This window comes from Pelophylax lessonae (assembly GCF_965119305.1).
Source record: "Pelophylax lessonae genome assembly, chromosome: 4".
In the NCBI taxonomy this organism is placed as follows: domain Eukaryota; kingdom Metazoa; phylum Chordata; class Amphibia; order Anura; family Ranidae; genus Pelophylax; species Pelophylax lessonae.
In genome coordinates, this window is record NC_138771.1 from 323,243,245 (window position 1) to 323,262,320 (window position 19,076).

At 44.6% G+C, this 19,076-nt stretch overlaps 1 long non-coding RNA gene across 1 annotated transcript in view; it reads left to right on the forward strand.

The window, feature by feature from the left end:
- The window catches only part of LOC309555076, a 34,528-nt gene extending 18,104 nt beyond the window's left edge, over nucleotides 1-16,424 (forward strand). Inside the window, exons 3-5 of the long non-coding RNA XR_014225249.1 lie at nucleotides 2,845-2,895; nucleotides 13,155-13,217; nucleotides 16,328-16,424. This is a non-coding gene — a long non-coding RNA (uncharacterized lncRNA). The remainder of the gene's footprint in view (nucleotides 1-2,844; nucleotides 2,896-13,154; nucleotides 13,218-16,327) is intronic.
- Nucleotides 16,425-19,076: the final 2,652 nt, after the last annotated feature.

Below are 19,076 nucleotides of genomic sequence, written 5' to 3' on the forward strand. Positions count from 1 at the left end.
GTTGCTCAGCTCACCTTAGGCCTGGTTCACACCTATGCGTTTTTGGTGCTTTTTGCATAAATGCACTACAGTCCATTTAACATGGTTTCCTATAAAACACATTCACCTTTATGCTTTCTTTCAGCCGCTGCATTTTCAGAAAGGGTCAGGGACTTTTATAAACACAAAATGGCACTTTTTTTGCTTTTTTTAGTTCCATAAACTTTAATGGAGAAGCTGCCAAAAAGCATGTAGTAGATTTTTGTCACGATTTTACCACAATTTTTTTCCCCCCATTTTTTAATTTGCCCAACAACAAATTGATCAAAAAAAAAAAAAAAGCATAATATAAAGCAAAATGCAAACTGGCGTAAAATTGAGTGTGTGAAAACGCAAAATGCACAGCCAAATGTACTGGAGAATACACCAATCGCAAACTGCATAAGTGTAAACCGAACCCTATGGCCGTACACCCAATCCGAAAATTAGACGACAGAGCATCCGTTTTTCTTTACATGCTGGTCGCATATCGATAATGAAGAGTTTATTAAAGTTCCAAAAAATTCTCGTACTACAGAAAAATTATTTGGAAGTGATGTAAAGTTTTGTAATGTATTTGTATTGTGTTTTTAACAACTGTACTGATTGAAAAAAAATTGTACCATCTAGAATCATGCAAGACAAATTTTCCAATTGGATGAACTGTCTTGATTGGCTCTCGAAAAATGTGTACTAACAATCAGATTATTGCACGATAGCTTCAAAGCAGTATTTTTCGTCCGATAACAGTAGCAAATGATTGCTGTCACTTCAAATTGTAACCTCCTGTGTTTACACCTGCAACCTATTATCCTTGGAACAGTTGAGGAGATTTTGAAGAGGAACTAAAGAAAACTGCAAGCAGGCAGTTCTTTGTTGCTGAAGAGACATGCTATATCTCTTTTGTAATAATACGCACCTACCTGCCTGCTTGCAATTTTTTTTATTGCATGCCTTCCCAACACACTCCAGCTTTGCCAAAATGACTGACTCCCATGCACATGCACAGGATGATGATGCCATCCCCCAACTGGTGAATCAAGAGCCTGAAAACCCAACAACTGTGGATGTAACCATTGCATCACTGGAAGGTGGAGGTGAAATATAATAAAGAGCTTAGTTCTGCTTTAAGCTGGCCACATTTTTTTTTTCTGCAGCTACCAAATTAGAAGAAACAAAGTTCAGAATTTTTCCAGAATCATTGGGCAAATGCTGCTCTCAATAAATATATCACCCATTTTTTTCAGTCTCTTTATACACACTATATTACCAAAAGTATTGGCACACCTGCCTTTACACACATATGAACTTTAATGTCATCCCGGTCTTAGTTCGTAGAGTTCAATATTTAGTTGGCCCACCCTTTGTAGCTATAACAGCTTCAACTCTTCTTGGAAGGTTGTCCACAAGGTTTAAGAGTGTGTCAATGAGAATGTTTGACCATTCTTCCAGAAGCGCATTGATGAGGTTAGACATTGATGTTAGAGAAAAGGCCTGGCTCGCAGTCTGCCCGAATTCATCCCAAAGGTGTTCTATCAGGTTGAGGTCAGGACATCGTGCCGGTTAGTCAAGTTCCTCCACCCCAAACTCTTTCATCCTTGCCTTTATGGACCTTGCTTTGTGCACTGGTGCGCAGTCATGATGGAACAGAAAGGGCCAACCCCAAACTGTTCCCATAAAGTTGGGAGTGTGACATTGTCCAAAATGTCTTGATTTGCTGACATCTTAAGGGTTCGCTTCATTGGATCTAAGGGGCCAAGCCCGACCTCTGAATAATGATCCCACACTATAATCCCCCCTCCACCAAATGATTTGGACCAGTGCACTACTGCTCCAGCCCTGCTAGAACACTGTCCCTCCTGCTGAGACTGAAACCTCCACCATCTTGTGCCCCACTCCTTGCCAAGGGGCACCACACAACATTCCTGGCCATAGACCTTTATATCCCAAGGAAGGAATGTCCACACAAGAAGTAGATTTTCTGCACTTTACTGGTGGTATTTAGGAAACAGCATTACAGTCACATCACAAGCACATACATTCCGGAGTCACTTTACATTACACAATAAATCATTTAGTGGACAGTCTGCAGCAGTCACATGTTAAAGCATGTGCAGCCATCTCCCTTACAGTCTCTTCTCTGCCCAGGGCCATTAGTACTCATGGAACTGTGCTCTCTAAGGTCACTTCCTTGCCAGGTACATCTCTCCTGGGAACCCCTCAGGGAAGCAGCCTCACACAGGGATCTCCAGAAAGGCCCCTTGAACTCCACCCTAGCTGCATTTCTTAAAGGCACAGAAAGGCTACAGCTGGCTCCTCCTATGTATAGGTTCACTCCACCCAGCCTTCTGCCCTGCCCTGTCCAGGGCCTACATGTGCTGTTTACATCCTCACCATTGTGGTGTTTGCTCTTATCAATACAGCTGGCTGATGATACTGGGTTTCCACATATAACACAGTATAACATAAAATAAAAAATTTATCACTATGAGGCAAATTTTTAAGGCAGAAAATGCCATATTAACAAATTATTCACTATGGGTAAATATTCTTTCTGCATGTGTATTGAATTACATTGATGGATTCACCTGCAGTTAATGTCTGCTGAGTGTCACAATGACTGTTATTTAGAAATATGCCCCATACAGTATGAATTAATGTTTGTTTCCGGATTTACTGCTTTCCACCCGGGCCATTGTAAAATGACGCCCGAACGGGAGCCCTATTGTTCTGGGTGGACGTTATATGGCCATGCTCCGGCGTGATCAGTCAACTGATCCCTGAGTATTATTTAAAGTAAAAGCTTTATCTGTTTTATTTCTGCAGATTAAACAAGAGGGACCTAAAGATCCTGTAGTAATGGTTTCCTGTATCGCAGTAAGTATTGCTTGTAACTTTTAAACTATAATGATATACTACAATGCATAAGACTTTGCACACATTTAACCAATTGCAACTCTGAGCTAAAATTGTATAAATAACAAATCTGAGTTTGCCACTGATCCTAAAAATTACCATCAGTATTTGATGAGTTGTTCAGTGCTTATCAGAGGTTAATACAAGATCACAGGCTTTTGTGAAAGTTTAAAATCCTGGCAGAATTTTTTTGGGCCGAGCAAAAGTTTGGCCCGAACATTGCCTCTTCACCTATTTGGTGAATACCCGAATTTACAGGGCCAATCAGGGCACAGTAAATGGCTGGTTGTTAAGGAGCGGGGCCGGTAAGCGACCGCAGCGTCCTTTACAACTGATGAGTCATCAGCTGTCAATGGGCTTGCCCACTGACAGCTGAATAAAAAAGAAAACATTGCCGGCAAAAAAAAAAAAAGTGGAAACAAAAAACGATGTGGGCCCCCCCAAGCCATACCAGGCCCTTCGGGTCTGGTATGTATTTTAGGGGAATCCCACGCATATTTATGTTAAAAAAATGCCCTCCCCAATCCATTATGTCCCCCCCCAATCCATTTCAGACCATTCCAGACCCTTATCCAAGCATGCGGCCTGGCAGGCCAGGAAAGGGGGGATGAGCAAGCACCCCCCCTCCTGAACCATACCAGGCCATATGCCCTCAATGTGGGGGGTGGGTGCTTATGGGGTAGCCCAATACCCATTCACATAGGGGAGCTGGGAACTGAGGGTCCCCTTGTAAAGAGGGCTTCGAGATTTCGATAAGCCACCTGCCTGCAGAACCCCACACCCACAGCCCAGGGTTGTGTGGATGAGGCCCTTGTTCCAATCAACATGCACCGGTTGGGGATGTCACATAGGGGGCGGTGCCACCCCAAAGCGCCCACCCCCACTGTTGAGGGCATGGGGCTTTCCCTTTCCTGATCTGCCGGGCTGCATGCTCTATTTTAGGGGGGGGGGGGCAGGCCTGGTATGAATTTGGGCATGCCGTTTTTTTTTTTGTTTTTTTTTACATTTTTCTATTGCCGGCCACGGTATTGTATTGCCGGCAATTTAAATGTAATTTCATTCATTTAATTTTTCAAGTTCGGGTCCCTTTGACTTTACTCGGGGTTCCCCATCCGGGTCAGAACTTTTTCTCTGTTCAGGAGTTCTGTTGCAAACCGAACAGGGAGCTGTTCAGCCCATCTCTACTCTATAGCCATTATTACATGATGAAATGCAATTTTCTAAACACAAGCAGTGTAAATACCTAAAATGCCCTTTTATCGGTCTCTTGCAATACCCTGTTTAACAGCATTCAAACGAAAAGAGTAAAAAGCAGCACAAGGAGCCAACCAGTTGTGCCTCAGTATAAGTAGCATACTGATGGGAGCAGAGTTACAGAGAGATATGTTCACCATGGTGCAGTTCCTGTTTTCACTTTCACCAAAGTATATATAGCTAACACACTCTGGATCATCAAAATCAATGCCCAAATATTTCTTCGGGAAGGTCACATCACAGTGGTGCAACATTTCAGGGCTACACAGGTCCTCTTCGTCAGGCAGGATACAGAGGTCCTGTGTGGCCTTAAAACGTTGCACCTTACCGCTTGTAGGCAGGTGCAGTTTATTTTCTCCACTGCAGGTGGCGTTCAACAGCCGAGACTCTGCTCCCATAAGTGTATTGTGCCAACCATGAGTGGGAGGCATTGCGATTTGGTGAGTTTGTACCTTCTGGGGTGAGGGAATCACCAGTGCACGCAAGATGGTGTGTAATTTATATTATTTTCAATGGGACGAGATTTCAACACTATTATTTTGCACTATTTGGTGGACTTTTTATTCATGGACATTTTATTTTAGAATTTTGGTGAAAGCCTATAATAGAGTATAAGTCACAGAGGCACTTTGAAGTGAAAATTCTTTATACACTTTAGTATTATAACTTTTACATAATATAGTGGATGGGTAAAGCAAAATGTCAAGGATCAACTTTCAGTTTAAAAGAGCTGTTTCCCTTTCAAAATTAGTTAAGGTAAAAGTAATACATAAGTGTCTGTTTGCCTTCCTTTGTCCTTTAGGATACGCAAACATTTGGTAGCCTGTTAAAAAGTCATACAAGGGAAGTGTTTCAGAGGGTTCTAACTTGTTGTTTTGCGATTTTCAAAACCAATTTAGGTTTAGGCGTAAAAAATCTACTAATAGCAAATGAATATTTAGCATCACTTTAAGTATAAGCTATCCTGTTGTCAGAGTAGCACAATCATTTTAAATGTTTAAAAAAAAAAAAATGCCCTCAGACATGTGGTCTGGTGCACTGATGCTGTACTGATAACAACATGCCCAACATTGGTGGGAATGCAGAGAGGAAAAGGGAATCCCTCTCAAACGCTAACAGTCAGCGATTTTTCAGCAGTTGTCATGCAACTGAATTTGTCAAATTTTACATTTTGTAAAAAAAAAAAATGCAATTGTTTTAGCCATTGAATGACATAGTGACCCAATCAAAACCTGAAAATTGATTTGTGGTAACTTCATCGAAAATGCATTAATTTGCTACATGACTGTGAGCACACATCACCTGGGAGAAGTGGAAAAGCTTTTACCTTAGACAAATTTTTGAAGATGTGGAGACCTAAAGCAGGGGAAGAGTAGATGCAAGACCTCATGTTATTACAACTGTTTAAAATTGGATAGTAAAAAATTGATTAGTGGTTGTTTTTCTTTACCTCTTTGTGCCAAAGGTGAACAAATAAAATGGTCTTTTGGAATCAGACATCAGAGTGTCTGAACCTACCTGCCCCGTTAGTAACAGTTGGGTTGCACCTAACCTTTGCTCCATGGCATCGTTCACTCATAGACATCTGGGTGCTGAAAAAGTTATCTTTTTATTTATGGAACCTTCTTAAGCAACCCTTCATTTAATGCAACACAGACATCATCGTATGGATAAATCAGCCTGCATACCTGGTCTTCCAAGCAGATCGAATTAGAAGGGAAAACATCATGCATTTTTTTTTTCTCCTATTAGCAAAAGACAACAAATTAAAATGTAACTTGGTTTTAGTGTAATCGAGCTGATCCAAGTTAAAAACATTGAGCCAAAGGTGTGGATTTAACAAATATATTCCCTGTATAAAGTTGCCCCATTTTCAGACATCTTGTCACTAGTGTCACAAATATAAGGAATAATTCAATTGATTTGACATTCCTGCTTCTATCAAAAAACGATACATTTGTTTTGAGTAAACTGATCCTTGAACAATGTGCCACCACCATTACTCAAAATCTTTTACAGCATGGGAAGGGGCGTGGCCGCGGGGCGGAAGATGGCTGCTTGCTAATCCTGCTCCGCCGAGCCGCCCGGGACAAACGCAGCCACCCAGAGCTCAGACCCAGCAGACACCCGCCAGCAGCACCGGCAGCCTCCGCAAACACCCGCCGACATGGCCCGCCGAAAGAAGGGACCGGAGCAGTCCAACAAACTGTCCGGTTTCCTCATCTCACAGAGCTCCGGGCTACACCAAAATGGCGGCGCCCCGGGAACACGAGGAGGACAGGGAGCCGCTGCGCTCCATAAACTGCAGCCGCTCTCTACCCACCCACCGCTCCACAGGCAGATCGCCAACCCGGACAGTGGCCAGTCATCTGAGTCACCTTCTCCTCCTTCTCCCTCGTCCAGGAGCCCAGCTAAGAACAGGCAGAGGAGAGACTCACCGCAGAGACCATCCATGTTCCCAGGTATGGACACCAGCCTCCCTGGACAGCACACACATGCTTCTCCCTCTCATGGCCCTGACCCCTTTGCCTCCTTCCCCACCGGTAGCAACCCTATCTCTGAAGGCACTATGAGAGACATGATGTATGCCCTGCGCAATACTATGCAGGCTGACATGCGGTCTTGCATACAACAACTCAGGATTGACATGGGCTCCCTGGGCACTCGGGTTGATTCCCTAGAACGCACGGCTGACACCCATGCCACCACTCTTAATTCTGTCATTACAACACTTAATGCCCAAACGGATGAAATCCACTGGCTCAAAAGTAAAGTGGCAGACTTGGAAGACCGTTCCCGGCGGAACAATATAAAAATTAGAGGAATCCCTGAAACAATCCTGCCTACCCAGCTCCTTCAGCATGTCACTGCGCTTTTCCAAGCACTGCTCCCTAACGCATCAGCATCAGATCTCATTATAGACAGGATACACAGACTGCCGAAACCATCATTCCTGTCAGGAGATGTACCCAGGGATGTACTCCTCAGGGTTCACTTCTATCATATGAAAGAGCAACTTATGATGGCGACAAGGCAAAACATGCCACTACCGGAGGGATATGCAAACTTACAACTACTCCCAGACCTCTCCAGGCACACTCTGCAAGCCAGGCGTAATTTGGCCACCATAACCAAAGCCTTACGCAACCACAATGTGCCACACAAGTGGAAATACCCAGCAACTCTATCTGTCACTCACGGCGGATCCACTGCCCTGATAAAAACTCTGGACGAAGGAATGCGGAGATGGAACATTTTGCCACAGCAACCCTTTGATCCTCCTGCATCGCCTCCCCTCAGGCCACTGGAAGCGGACTGGCAACTGGTCTCTCGCAAGAGACCCCCCAGGCACGACGACATCTTTACGAGCTCTAATATGTCACCTACTTAACTCCGACTAAGGTCCCAGGCCATAGGAGCGTGAGCCCTTGGCCCTCTCACTTTTATCAGTATGACCGATCACGGACTGCCGAGACGGTCCTTTTCTTACCCTTTTACCCTGTTTGTTTTTTGTTCTTTTGTTTTCTACCAATTTGCACTTGTTCTACATGGCATCATAGCTGCGTATACTGATCTCCTGCGAAAATCCCACACCCTAGGGATACATCCTTATGGACACTTCAGGAACCTAGACTTTCTTCTCCTCTACAGTAACAACCGGTATTCACCCTCGCTAGATCATCCGGACGTCCCATCCCGCTAAGAGGCGCACATTATGGAAAGAGGCCTTGGACCATGGTGTGGACGTTTTAGCGGTCCAGGAGACCCATTTTAAAAAAGGGGTTCACCCATCTTGTGCCCACAAAGACTACACCCAGATCTTTCTTGCCTCCGCTGAAGAAAAAAAGAGGGGAGTTCTTCTGGCCTTCAGATCGTCGCTGTCGGTCAAGATTCATCACTCTGTCCAGGACCCACAAGGACGATTCATAATAGTGGTTTGTGAACTGAACGGATCTCCGTTCACCATAGTTAACTTGTACGCCCCGAACTCACATCAATTGCGATTTCTAAGACGTCTACTCAAGCAGGTACACAAAGTCAGACAGGGTCGCTTGCTCCTGTGTGGCGATTTCAATGTTGTTGCAGACCCTGGGCTGGACACCTCTTCGTCCCCCCGGGGCCGGCAACAATCGATGGGGGGGCTGTTACATTCAGAAAAGTTGTATGATGTATGGCGGTGTCAACATGCCACCGAGAGGGATTACTCCTACTTCTCACCCAGGCACAGGTCTTACTCTCGAATAGACTTATTTGTGGTTGATGGAGATCTCCTATCGAAAGTGTCCTCCTCGACGATCCAGGACATTACTTGGTCAGATCATGCAGCGGTTGAACTGATCGTCGAGGAGAACGCTCGGGTAGCGTCATCTCGTATTTGGAGATGCGATACTGGAATGCTGCAGGACTCGGGCTGCTCTACCCGGGTTTTGGGCAGCTTAAAGGAGTTTTTCCTGCTCAACAAACAGTCGGTCTCGGACCCCTGGGTGCTGTGGGGTGCACACAAGGCCTTCGTGAGAGGGGTGTGCATTCAGCAGCAGGCCAGGAGGAAGAGACTGAGTAACCAGAAAATGTCTTCCTTGTTGACTGAGATTCATGTTTTGGAGGAGAGCAATAAAAAGGGCCCCACAGTCACTATATCAGATCGCCTAACTCGACTTAGGCTAGAACTCCGAATCCTCCTACTGGAAGCCTCGGATAAACACCTCAATTACCTAAAGCAAAAGTCCTACTCACAGGCTAACAAGGCTGGTAAATTTCTGGCGAATAGAGTTAGACAAAAGCAAGCCAAGTCTAGAATCCCGTTCTTGATAGACCCCGTCACTAAGGCCAAAATTACGCACCCGCAGGCTATTGCAGATGCCTTCGCATCTTTCTATGGTTCCCTGTACAACCTAAAAGATGACCCCTCAGAACACCAACCCTCAGTAGCAGACATAGAGAAATTTTTAAGCGCCATTAATCTGCCGACACTCTCCTCATCCCAACTGGCCTCTCTCAATGCACCCATCACACTTGAGGAAGTCCAATCTAGCATTAAAACCCTACCGAAAGGCAAGTCACCAGGGCCTGACGGTCTCCCCAACGAATATTACCAGCTATTCCTTCCCCATATAGGTCCCACGCTGACAGAGGTCTTTAACAAAGCTATGACTGATGCTAGTCTTCCCCCTGACATTCTGAGTGCACACGTAGTCACCCTCCCGAAGCCCGGCAAGGACCCAACCACCCCAGCGAATTTTCGACCCATCTCTTTACTAAATTCGGACGCTAAAATTTACGCGAGAATCCTATCCAAACGTATTCAAAAGTTTCTCCCCTCATTGATAGCCAAGGACCAAATGGGCTTTACGCCTGGTCGCCAGACATCCGACGCCATGAGACGAATGGTAAATATTCTCCACCTAGCACAACGACGCAAGATACCTGCTGTCCTCCTAACGTTGGATGCCGAAAAGGCATTTGATAGGGTACACTGGGGTTACATGGAACACACGTTACAAAAATTTGGTTTTTCTGGCCCTATCCTTTCCGCTATACTAGCCCTATACTCCTCTCCCTCAGCCCATGTGTACACGTCAGGGATAGTGTCCAAAAGTTTTCCCATCACTAACGGCACGAGGCAAGGGTGCCCCCTCTCCCCCACGATTTTTAACTTACTAATAGAACCCCTCGCCGAAACTATCCGTTCACATCCTCAAATCATTGGCTTTTCTTACCCCTCATACCACCACAAAATCACATTATTCGCGGATGACATCATCCTCATGCTAACAGAACCATCTAAATCCCTCCCAGCTGCGTACACGATTTTACAACAATTCCACAATATCTCATACTATAAACTCAACGCGTCCAAGTCCACGGTCCTGAACCTTGGAGTTGCGCGTCAGACGCAAACTCTACTCGCATCTCTGGTCCCCATCCCTTGGTCCACGGACAAAATCCACTACCTAGGTATTGACCTCCCAGCCGATCCCACAAAACTCCTCACAGTTAACGTGACTAGGCTTCTCCACAAATTAGACACGGAAACCACACATATGCAACCTCTGTACTTATCATGGCATGGAAGAGTAGCCGCATATAAGATGTTTTTGCTCCCTCAACTTTTATACCTGTTTAGGGCCCTTCCCATTCACTATCCAGCAACATGCTTAGCTAAATTCACTTCTCATATGCAAAAATACATATGGGAGGGGAAAAGGGCCCGTTGTTCTGCCTCTGTCCTGACCGCCAAAAGATGCCATGGAGGAGCTGCGGTTCCCAATATTCAAGGATACTATTGGGCCACTGTACTAGCACAAACCCGCAACTGGTTCCACACAGTAGATGCCCCCCTTTGGGTAGACTTGGAAACCAACATAGCCCCCACCGAGAACCTTAGGGACTTACTTCTGGGGGATGCGTGGCTCCCTTGGAACCTCTCCTCCTTCTCCCCCACCATGCAGGCCTCCATAAAGGCCTGGCGCAAGGTCATCGGGCCTGACAAGGACTGTGCCCTTCTTCCTACCGAAAATATTCCATCCTCAATCCTACACATATATCTGCCTGACCTCCCTGTGAGTGTCACTACCCAGGGGAATATCGCGACTATTCAGCACCTATACAGACAATCCTCCCTCATGCCCCCTGACCAGATTCAGACGCAATACCAAATACCGCGCTCCAGTTTTTTCCAAATTTACCGTATACATCACTTCATGAGACAACACCCAGTCCAGCACATTAACGTGGAGGGGAAAGTGTGGGAGCTGCTTATGGCAGCCCCCAAAAATACACCAAAACTGTTTAACTTTTACCATGCCATTCTAAATACTGGTGACTTCTTCAAAACAATGACCATGTTCAAGTGGGATAGAGATCTCAGGGAGTGTTTCTCGGTATCCCGATGGAAACGTGCATTGTCAGAAGCAAATAGACATACTCATTGCGCTAATCACTGGGAGATGACACTTAAAATCACCCATAGATGGTACTACACACCATACAGGTTAGCGGGTTTCTCTAACAAATACTCCCAACTCTGCTGGAGAGAATGCTCCTGTGTAGGTACAATTTTTCATGTGATGTGGTCCTGCCCGTCTCTTACTAGCCTGTGGAACCAAGTGTTCAGCTATATAGCGAAATACACAGGTTGTATAATAACACCCAATCCAGCTCTGGCCATCCTGCACCTAGGTATGGATACCCTCCCTCTAGTGTACAGACCATGGACATCGCATGTCCTACTAGCCACGAGAACACTAATTTTGAGGAGGTGGAAGTCCACAGACGTGCCTAACTTGACTGAAGTGATCTCACTGTTACGTACTAACTGTCTATCAGTTTGAAAGATCTATAGCCATTAATAATTCGCAGCTACATAAATTCAATAAGTATTGGGACTTTTGGTCCAAAGATTGAAGATTAATCATTTCTTATACTGTGTAAATGACGTTGATGATTGCCATGCACTTGTTGTACTGCCATGTACTTGTTACATTGAACTGCTACGTGTTTTGTTTGTTTGACTTAACTCTTTAATAAAAAAAAATATTTTCAAAAAAAAAAAAAAAATCTTTTACAGCATGAAATCATAGACTTTTTAGCATGCATTGGAAAATTGGAAAGACATATAGTGATAGTCAACTGAATTTGAAAACTATGATCTTGTTTAAACATAGATCATATATTTGCTTGTTTTTCTTTTTCTTTTCTTTTTTTTTTTTAAATAATATTGTGTGCTTTTTGTATATTTCATTTTTGTATTTAGACATACAGGGTTAATTTGCTAATACTGGAGAGTTCAAAATCTGGTGCAGCTCTGTATTGTAGCCAATCAGCTTCTAATTTCAGCTTGTTCAGTAATGCCTCGTACACACGTACCGATCGTCGGCCGAACGATCGGCCGTCTTTTGTCCGAGGGCTGTCGTGTCTGTTGAAAAGTGCAAGTGACTGCACACGAATTTTGTCGGCCAACAACAGCCGACTGCAGAAGTGATGTCATGTGATGGTTAACTTTCCCTGTGTTTTTTCTTTTCTGAGCATGCCCAGTCTTGCAAATCTGCTGTCTGTCGGCCGAAATCTGTACTGACTGGCGAACAATCGGCCGTTCAAGTGTCGGCATACAAAAATTTTAATGCTTGCACGACAGATTCTGTTCGGCCGAAAGTGCGCTGTCGGCTGTCGGAAGCATCATTCTAACAAGCCTACAATCGGCTGATCGGTCGTCGGCCGAATCTTTTCGGCCGACAATCTGCACGTGTGTACGGGGCATTAGGCTTTGAGAGAAAACCCTGGAAGCTGATTGGCTACCATGCACAGCTGCACCAGATTTTGACCTCTCCAGTTTTAGTAAATCAACCCCACAGTTACATGGGATCTGATACTAGCAAAAAGGCACTGAGCAGAGGTTCAACGCTTTATTATTTGTGTTACTGGGAGACAATAAAGTGCAGTTTTTAATGTGAAACTCAGTGATCCTGCACACAGAGAATTAACAGCTGGTAGTAAGCTACTATAAATCGAGTGGCACTAAAGAACTTTTTTTACTTTTTTTTTTTACTTTTTTTACCCGATTCTTTTGGATCTAATAGTGTTCTGCACCCTTAAGACATAGAATCCCTCTCTGAAAACTATGGTAGGCCATCAAATCAATGTGTAACAGACTATTGTGTTATTTTTATCTTTCAATGTACACTAAAGCCTAGACAACTGGATATATGAGAAGTGGAATCTAAAACCTATTATTAAGGCCATATGCAGTACAGTACATTAAATAGCTAATTGCGGCTTTATACCTGGTTTATTTGGCACTTGTGCAAATCAGTAAATGGAACTCTCTTATGTCCATAAAAGTGGCTGATCTTTGTTTTAACTATTAGCAAGTTCTGAAATTCTTAATTAGAAATTATTTGTTTTATAAAGTGTTCAACAGTCTTTCTACTAGTATAGTGGTACTGAAAAAACCCATTGCTATTTTGCAGATTGACCTGCTTGTGAAAAAAGTTACACCTGTGTAAAACTAATACAGTTCAGAAGCCTTAAATGTAAGTATTGGAATAATTCTTTCTCTCCAAGGGTTGGGTCAGATAAATTTGACATATGGATTGGCAGTTTTTCATGAATAAACGAGACTTGGCGTTTTTGCTTTCATTTTGTAACTTAAAGGGGACCTTCTGTTAGGTACCTGTTAGGTAAAGTCCGAAGTGGAGCTTGAGTGCTGAGGATTCAGGCGAAAACGTAGTCAGAGATCAGGCTGGCAAAAAATCAGGCAAAGCGGTATCCAAACGTAATCCAAAGAATGGTCAGGCAGGCAGGCAGAAGTCATACACAAACTGGCGGTGAAGTACAGATTCGGCAGGCTGAAGAGGGGTCAAGAATACAGGCAAAAGTTCATACACGATAGTCAGTAAAAGAGCAAACAACACACCCAGGAAGATATTCCAAACAAATGGGCATTGAGGAACAGGAAGTGCTGCTATTTAAATGCTGGATAAATTGTACATTGTTCACAGCTGGCAGCAGGTGGAGCTAGTGAGTCCAAAAGTAAAGCATCAGGCTGGAAAATCACTGCAAAAACTCCAGAGCTTCTTTGTGGCACAACAGAGAAGACTGCAAGCTATGAAACAGGGAACCTCCCACTTCAAGGACACCCAGGTACATGACACCTTCACCCTAAACAGCCCCCCTTCCCTCTGTCACATTTGAATACTCATTTAATTTTGCTTTATAGATTTAGAGTAGATATACAGTGCCTTGCGAAAGTATTCAGCCCCCCTTGAACTTTGCGACCTTTTGCCACATTTCAGGCTTCAAACATAAAGATACAAAACTGTAATTTTTTGTGAGGAATCAACAACAAGTGGGACACAATCATGAAGTGGAATGAAATTTATTGGTTATTTTAAACTTTTTTAACAAATAAAAAACTGAAAAATTGGGCGTGCAAAATTATTCAGCCCCCTTAAGTTAATACTTTGTAGTGCCACCTTTTGCTGCGATTACAGCTGTAAGTCGCTTGGGGTATGTCTCTATAAGTTTTGCACATCAAGAGACTGAAATTTTTGCCCATTCCTCCTTGCAAAACAGCTCGAGCTTAGTGAGGTTGGATGGAGAGAGTTTGTGAACAGCAGTTTTTAGTTATTTCCACAGATTCTCGATTGGATTCAGGTCTGGACTTTGACTTGGCCATTCTAACACCTGGATATGTTTATTTGTGAACCATTCCATTGTAGATTTTGCTTTATGTTTTGGATCATTGTCTTGTTGGAAGACAAATCTCCGTCCCAGTCTCAGGTCTTTTGCAGACTCCATCAGGTTTTCTTCCAGAATGGTCCTGTATTTGGCTCCATCCATCTTCCCATCAATTTTAACCATCTTCCCTGTCCCTGCTGAAGAAAAGCAGGCCCAAACCATGATGCTGCCACCACCATGTTTGACAGTGGGGATGGTGTGTTCAGGGTGATGAGCGGTGTTGCTTTTACGGCAAACATAACGTTTTGCATTGTTGCCAAAAAGTTCGATTTTGGTTTCATCTGACCAGAGCACCTTCTTCCACATGTTTGGTGTGTCTCCCAGGTGGCTTGTGGCAAACTTTAAACAACACTTTTATGGATATCTTTAAGAAATGGCTTTCTTCTTGCCACTCTTCCATAAAGTCCAGATTTGTGCAGTATACGACTGATTGTTGTCCTATGGACAGAGCCTCCCACCTCAGCTGTAGATCTCTGCAGTTCATCCAGAGTGATCATGGGCCTCTTGGCTGCATCTCTGATCAGTCTTCTCCTTGTATGAGCTGAAAGTTTAGAGGGACAGCCAGGTCTTCGTAGATTTGCAGTGGTCTGATACTCTTTCCATTTCAGTATTATCGCTTGCACAGTGCTCATTGAGATGTTTAAAGCTTGGGAAATCTTTTTGTATCCAAATCCGGCTCTAAAATTCTCCACAACAGTATCTCGGACCTGCCTGGTGTGTTCCTTCATCTTCATGATGCTCTCTGCGCTTTAAATGGACCTCTGAGACTATCACAGTGCAGTTGCATTTATACGGAGACTTGATTACACACAGGTGGATTCTATTTATCATCATAAGTCATTTAGGTCAAAATTGGATCATTCAGAGATCCTCAATGAACTTCTGGAGAGAGTTTCGTTCCACTTCATGATTGTGTCCCACTTGTTGTTGATTCTTCACAAAAAATGACTTTATATCTTTATGTTTGAAGCCTGAAATGTGGCAAAGGGTCGCAAAGTTAAAGGGGGCTGAATACTTTTGCAAGGCACTGTAGATGTTAACATCCACCCCCCCCCCCCCCCCCCACACACACACACACACACACCTCTCTTCAGAGATTCTCAATCAAGTCCTGTAACACATCTCCCATGTCCCCTGCATGCAAATAGATTGCTGTTCTGGAAGTTTCAAAATGTTGCTGTGATTGCACATGAGTGGGAAATATCTTGCACATGCGCAGATGTGTTTTAAGGGCTGTAGTAGAGCCCAAAGGCTGGGGAGAGCCATTTTGCCCATCTGTACACACACCATAATAATAAAAAGGGGGGTGGGAGCCAAATGACAGGGTACTGAAGTTAATCCCACTTTACCTGGCTATATACACCCAAGAAATCCATTTAACAAACTCCTCCATCCAAGCTAAACAGTGTGGATGGACAATTCTCCCATTTTGGCCATTTTATTGTGACAGCCAGTGCCATCTGATTGGATGTAGGTGCTGCTGAGCGAACAATTCCCTACCCCCCCCCCCCCCCCCAGTTCCCTTGGTTTTTAAATCAAAGTATATTGTGTGAGGTGGTGACAACAGGGACACCCAGAGATCGAATTTTGTTTGGTTCATTAGGAACCATCTAATATGTGCTCAGTGTATGACCAAATTTTGTGGTGGTTAAGGAGTTAAAGCCTAAGATTGAGATGTATAAGCAGATTTATGCTCGTAACTAATAACTAATGAATTATGAAGTTCAAGAAAGGATTTTTAAAGCAGAAAAACTCTTTCGTATAACAGGAATTAGGTTGCATTGTTTGAATATCACCACAAAGGAAACTGTAATTGTTATTAGATATGAAAATGTTGTTTTGTAATCCATGAATATTATTGCTGGTAAAAGTTCTGTTCATTGGCTTTTTTTTTCTCTTGCAGAACACACAGGAATATGTCTAAGAGCTATGGAGCAAATGTTTATGTTCTTAAACTGTTTGGCTTTCTGAACTCAAATTTCTTCTCTGCTGATTGATAAAAATAGCATTATAATTAAGTCATATAAAGTGATATTTCATAGAGATCTACTAAATGACCAGAATACATTTTGTCTTTCTGTAGATGTATTTCTTTGTGAAACTCTTGCATTTAATGTGCTTTCTGAAATTTTGCCTAATCCAATTATACAGTTTGCTTAATAAAGTTTCCTCTGTGCAATCCGTTTTATAGTGATTCTTGTATTAAATCATTCTGAGAAAAGGTCAACTCCAATTTAACTTCAAGAATTTAAAATCCTTAATTAATATGTAAGGTACATGCATCCGTGATAATTTAGCTCTCCTTCAAAGCTTGTGCACTTATTAAAACCAAAGATTGAGATAATAATATGCCTATGCCTAAAGCTGTAGTAAAGGCTAAATAATGTCATAATGTGCTAGTATGCATTCCAAAGCGCACAATCTATTTGCCTTTAGAAAATCAACCCCATAGTGCCTAATTAAAGTGAATGCATTGGAAAACTGCTGCAGATATGACACTTACTAATCAAGATGGTGCTGGACACTTCCGGTTCCTGCGCCTAATGAGGTAGGAGCGGTCTCCCTCGGCTCCCACGGTCGGACCCGAAATCGGCCTAAAAACTCTGCTAAATTGACCTATAAGAGTCTGCATCCGGCTCCCCCACCTCCGGGCAACCCCCAGGACCATCCATATTGCCGCAATGGATAAATTTTTGGAAAAAAGCAGCCCGCGCGTCCCGCCGGGCCAGCCGCAAATCGAGGCCCCAGTCTCGGGCCCTCCCCGCGGCGGAGGCCTCACGAATGGACATAACGGCTCCTCCATCCCCAGAACTGCCATCCCTGGGGGACCCACAGTCGGACCGCATTGCCCAGACTGTGGTGGCCCTTCTCTCTCCCACTATATCTGCAGCAGTTCAGTCAGCTGTAGCAGCTGGTATGCAGGACATCAAAAAGCAGCTTGCTGTTCAATCTCATAGGCTGAATGAGGTGGAAACTCGGGTGGCCAGCATAGAAGAGGAGATATACAGCTCCCATAATTTCGAAATAACCCAGGACAAAACCAACCAGTTTTTGCTGCAAAAGGTGGAGGACTTGGAGAATAGAGCGCGCAGGAGTAACCTCCGCTTTATTGGAATTCCGGAATCCGTGCCGCCATCATCCATCCCGGACCTTTGCTCCAAACGGATCCCGGAGGCGCTGGGTCTGCAAGGCATCTGCGTGGTTGAAAGGGCTCACCGCATGGGGATTCACTCCTCTGACAGAACCTCGCCGCGTCCGATCATAGCTAAATCAAATCAAATTCATGTTGGCATACCCGGCGACACTTCGGCTACGCGCACCCTCTGGCGAACAATTATCTTTCCAGGATCCCTCGGAGGCGGAAGCTTTCGCTCGCTCTCTCCAGGTGGATCGGACAACTTTTCATCTAAAACCCCTCCAACCCAGCGCGCCCTGGTCCCACGGAGCCCTCGCAAGGAATCCCCCAAGAGGCAAAAGTACTCGGACGTTATCGGCGGCAGCCGTTTCCTCCCGAACCGTTGAGTCCTGGACCCCTGCGTGTGTTTCCCTCCTCCTCTGAGGGCGCTAGTTGGGATCACGTAAAGTATCACCCTCTTGCACTGTTTATCTCTCCTGTCATATGTCCCCCCAGGTTCATCCTGGGGGCCATGTGGTGGTCCCACCCTCATCTTTATTGCTCTTACTGTTTATATGCATACATATGATGTATTGATGTTTTTCAGATGGTTATAGTTATCATGGTTTGAAATGTTCTATCTTGTCATCTTTGGCTCCAAGTCTGGGTTTCCTAGATGCTGCACTGTGTCTGCTTTTGGCATTACGTTATCCGCATACGGGCCATGTTTTTGGGGAGCCCAAACTACCACCCCCCCTCCCCCCTTACTTCTGGGGGCCGGGGATGGGGCGGTGCCAGACCTGCATGGGTCCGCACCTAGGGCCTCGCCGGTGGATATGGTCGCAGCATTCGGAAAAAAGTGAGGTCCATGCTTTATGCTTTTTTGTTTATCCTCTTGTTTATCCTTCTCCCACTACCCCTAACCCTCTCCTTTATACCTCTTCTCTCACCTTTGCCTACGGCCCCGAGGACGGGGACGGTTCCTATCAAGTGTCCCATGTCGCCCTATTACCATTACTTCCCTACAGCTCTCATCTTCCTTTATGCTGCCCTGCCTGACGCACTTGCCTACACGGGTACCCCAATATCAGCTACACACCCCCTCCCCCCTGACCCTCCATGAGGATTCTGTCATGGAATGTCAGGGGTCTAAGGTCCCCGATCAAACGGATGAAAGTTTTAAGACATCTTAAAAGGCTCAAGACTGACATTGCCTTGTTGCAGGAGTCCCGTCTCTCCTCCGACGACTTCCTCCGGATGCGGAAGTTGTGGGTTGGCACGGTGGTGGGTTCGGCCGCCCTAGGTCGCAAAGCAGGTGTTTTAATACTTATTCATAAACGGCTCTCCTGTGACGTCCTATCCGTTACCGCTGACTCTAACGGACGCTATGTCTCCGCTCATTTAAAAATTAATGACAGGGAAATACTGCTGACGAACGTGTACGCTCCCAACGTCCCAGACCAGTCCTTCTATAGAGACCTCTCCGCACATCTTCTCAAGTATCCCCAAGCTCCGCATCTCATAGGGGGGGACTTTA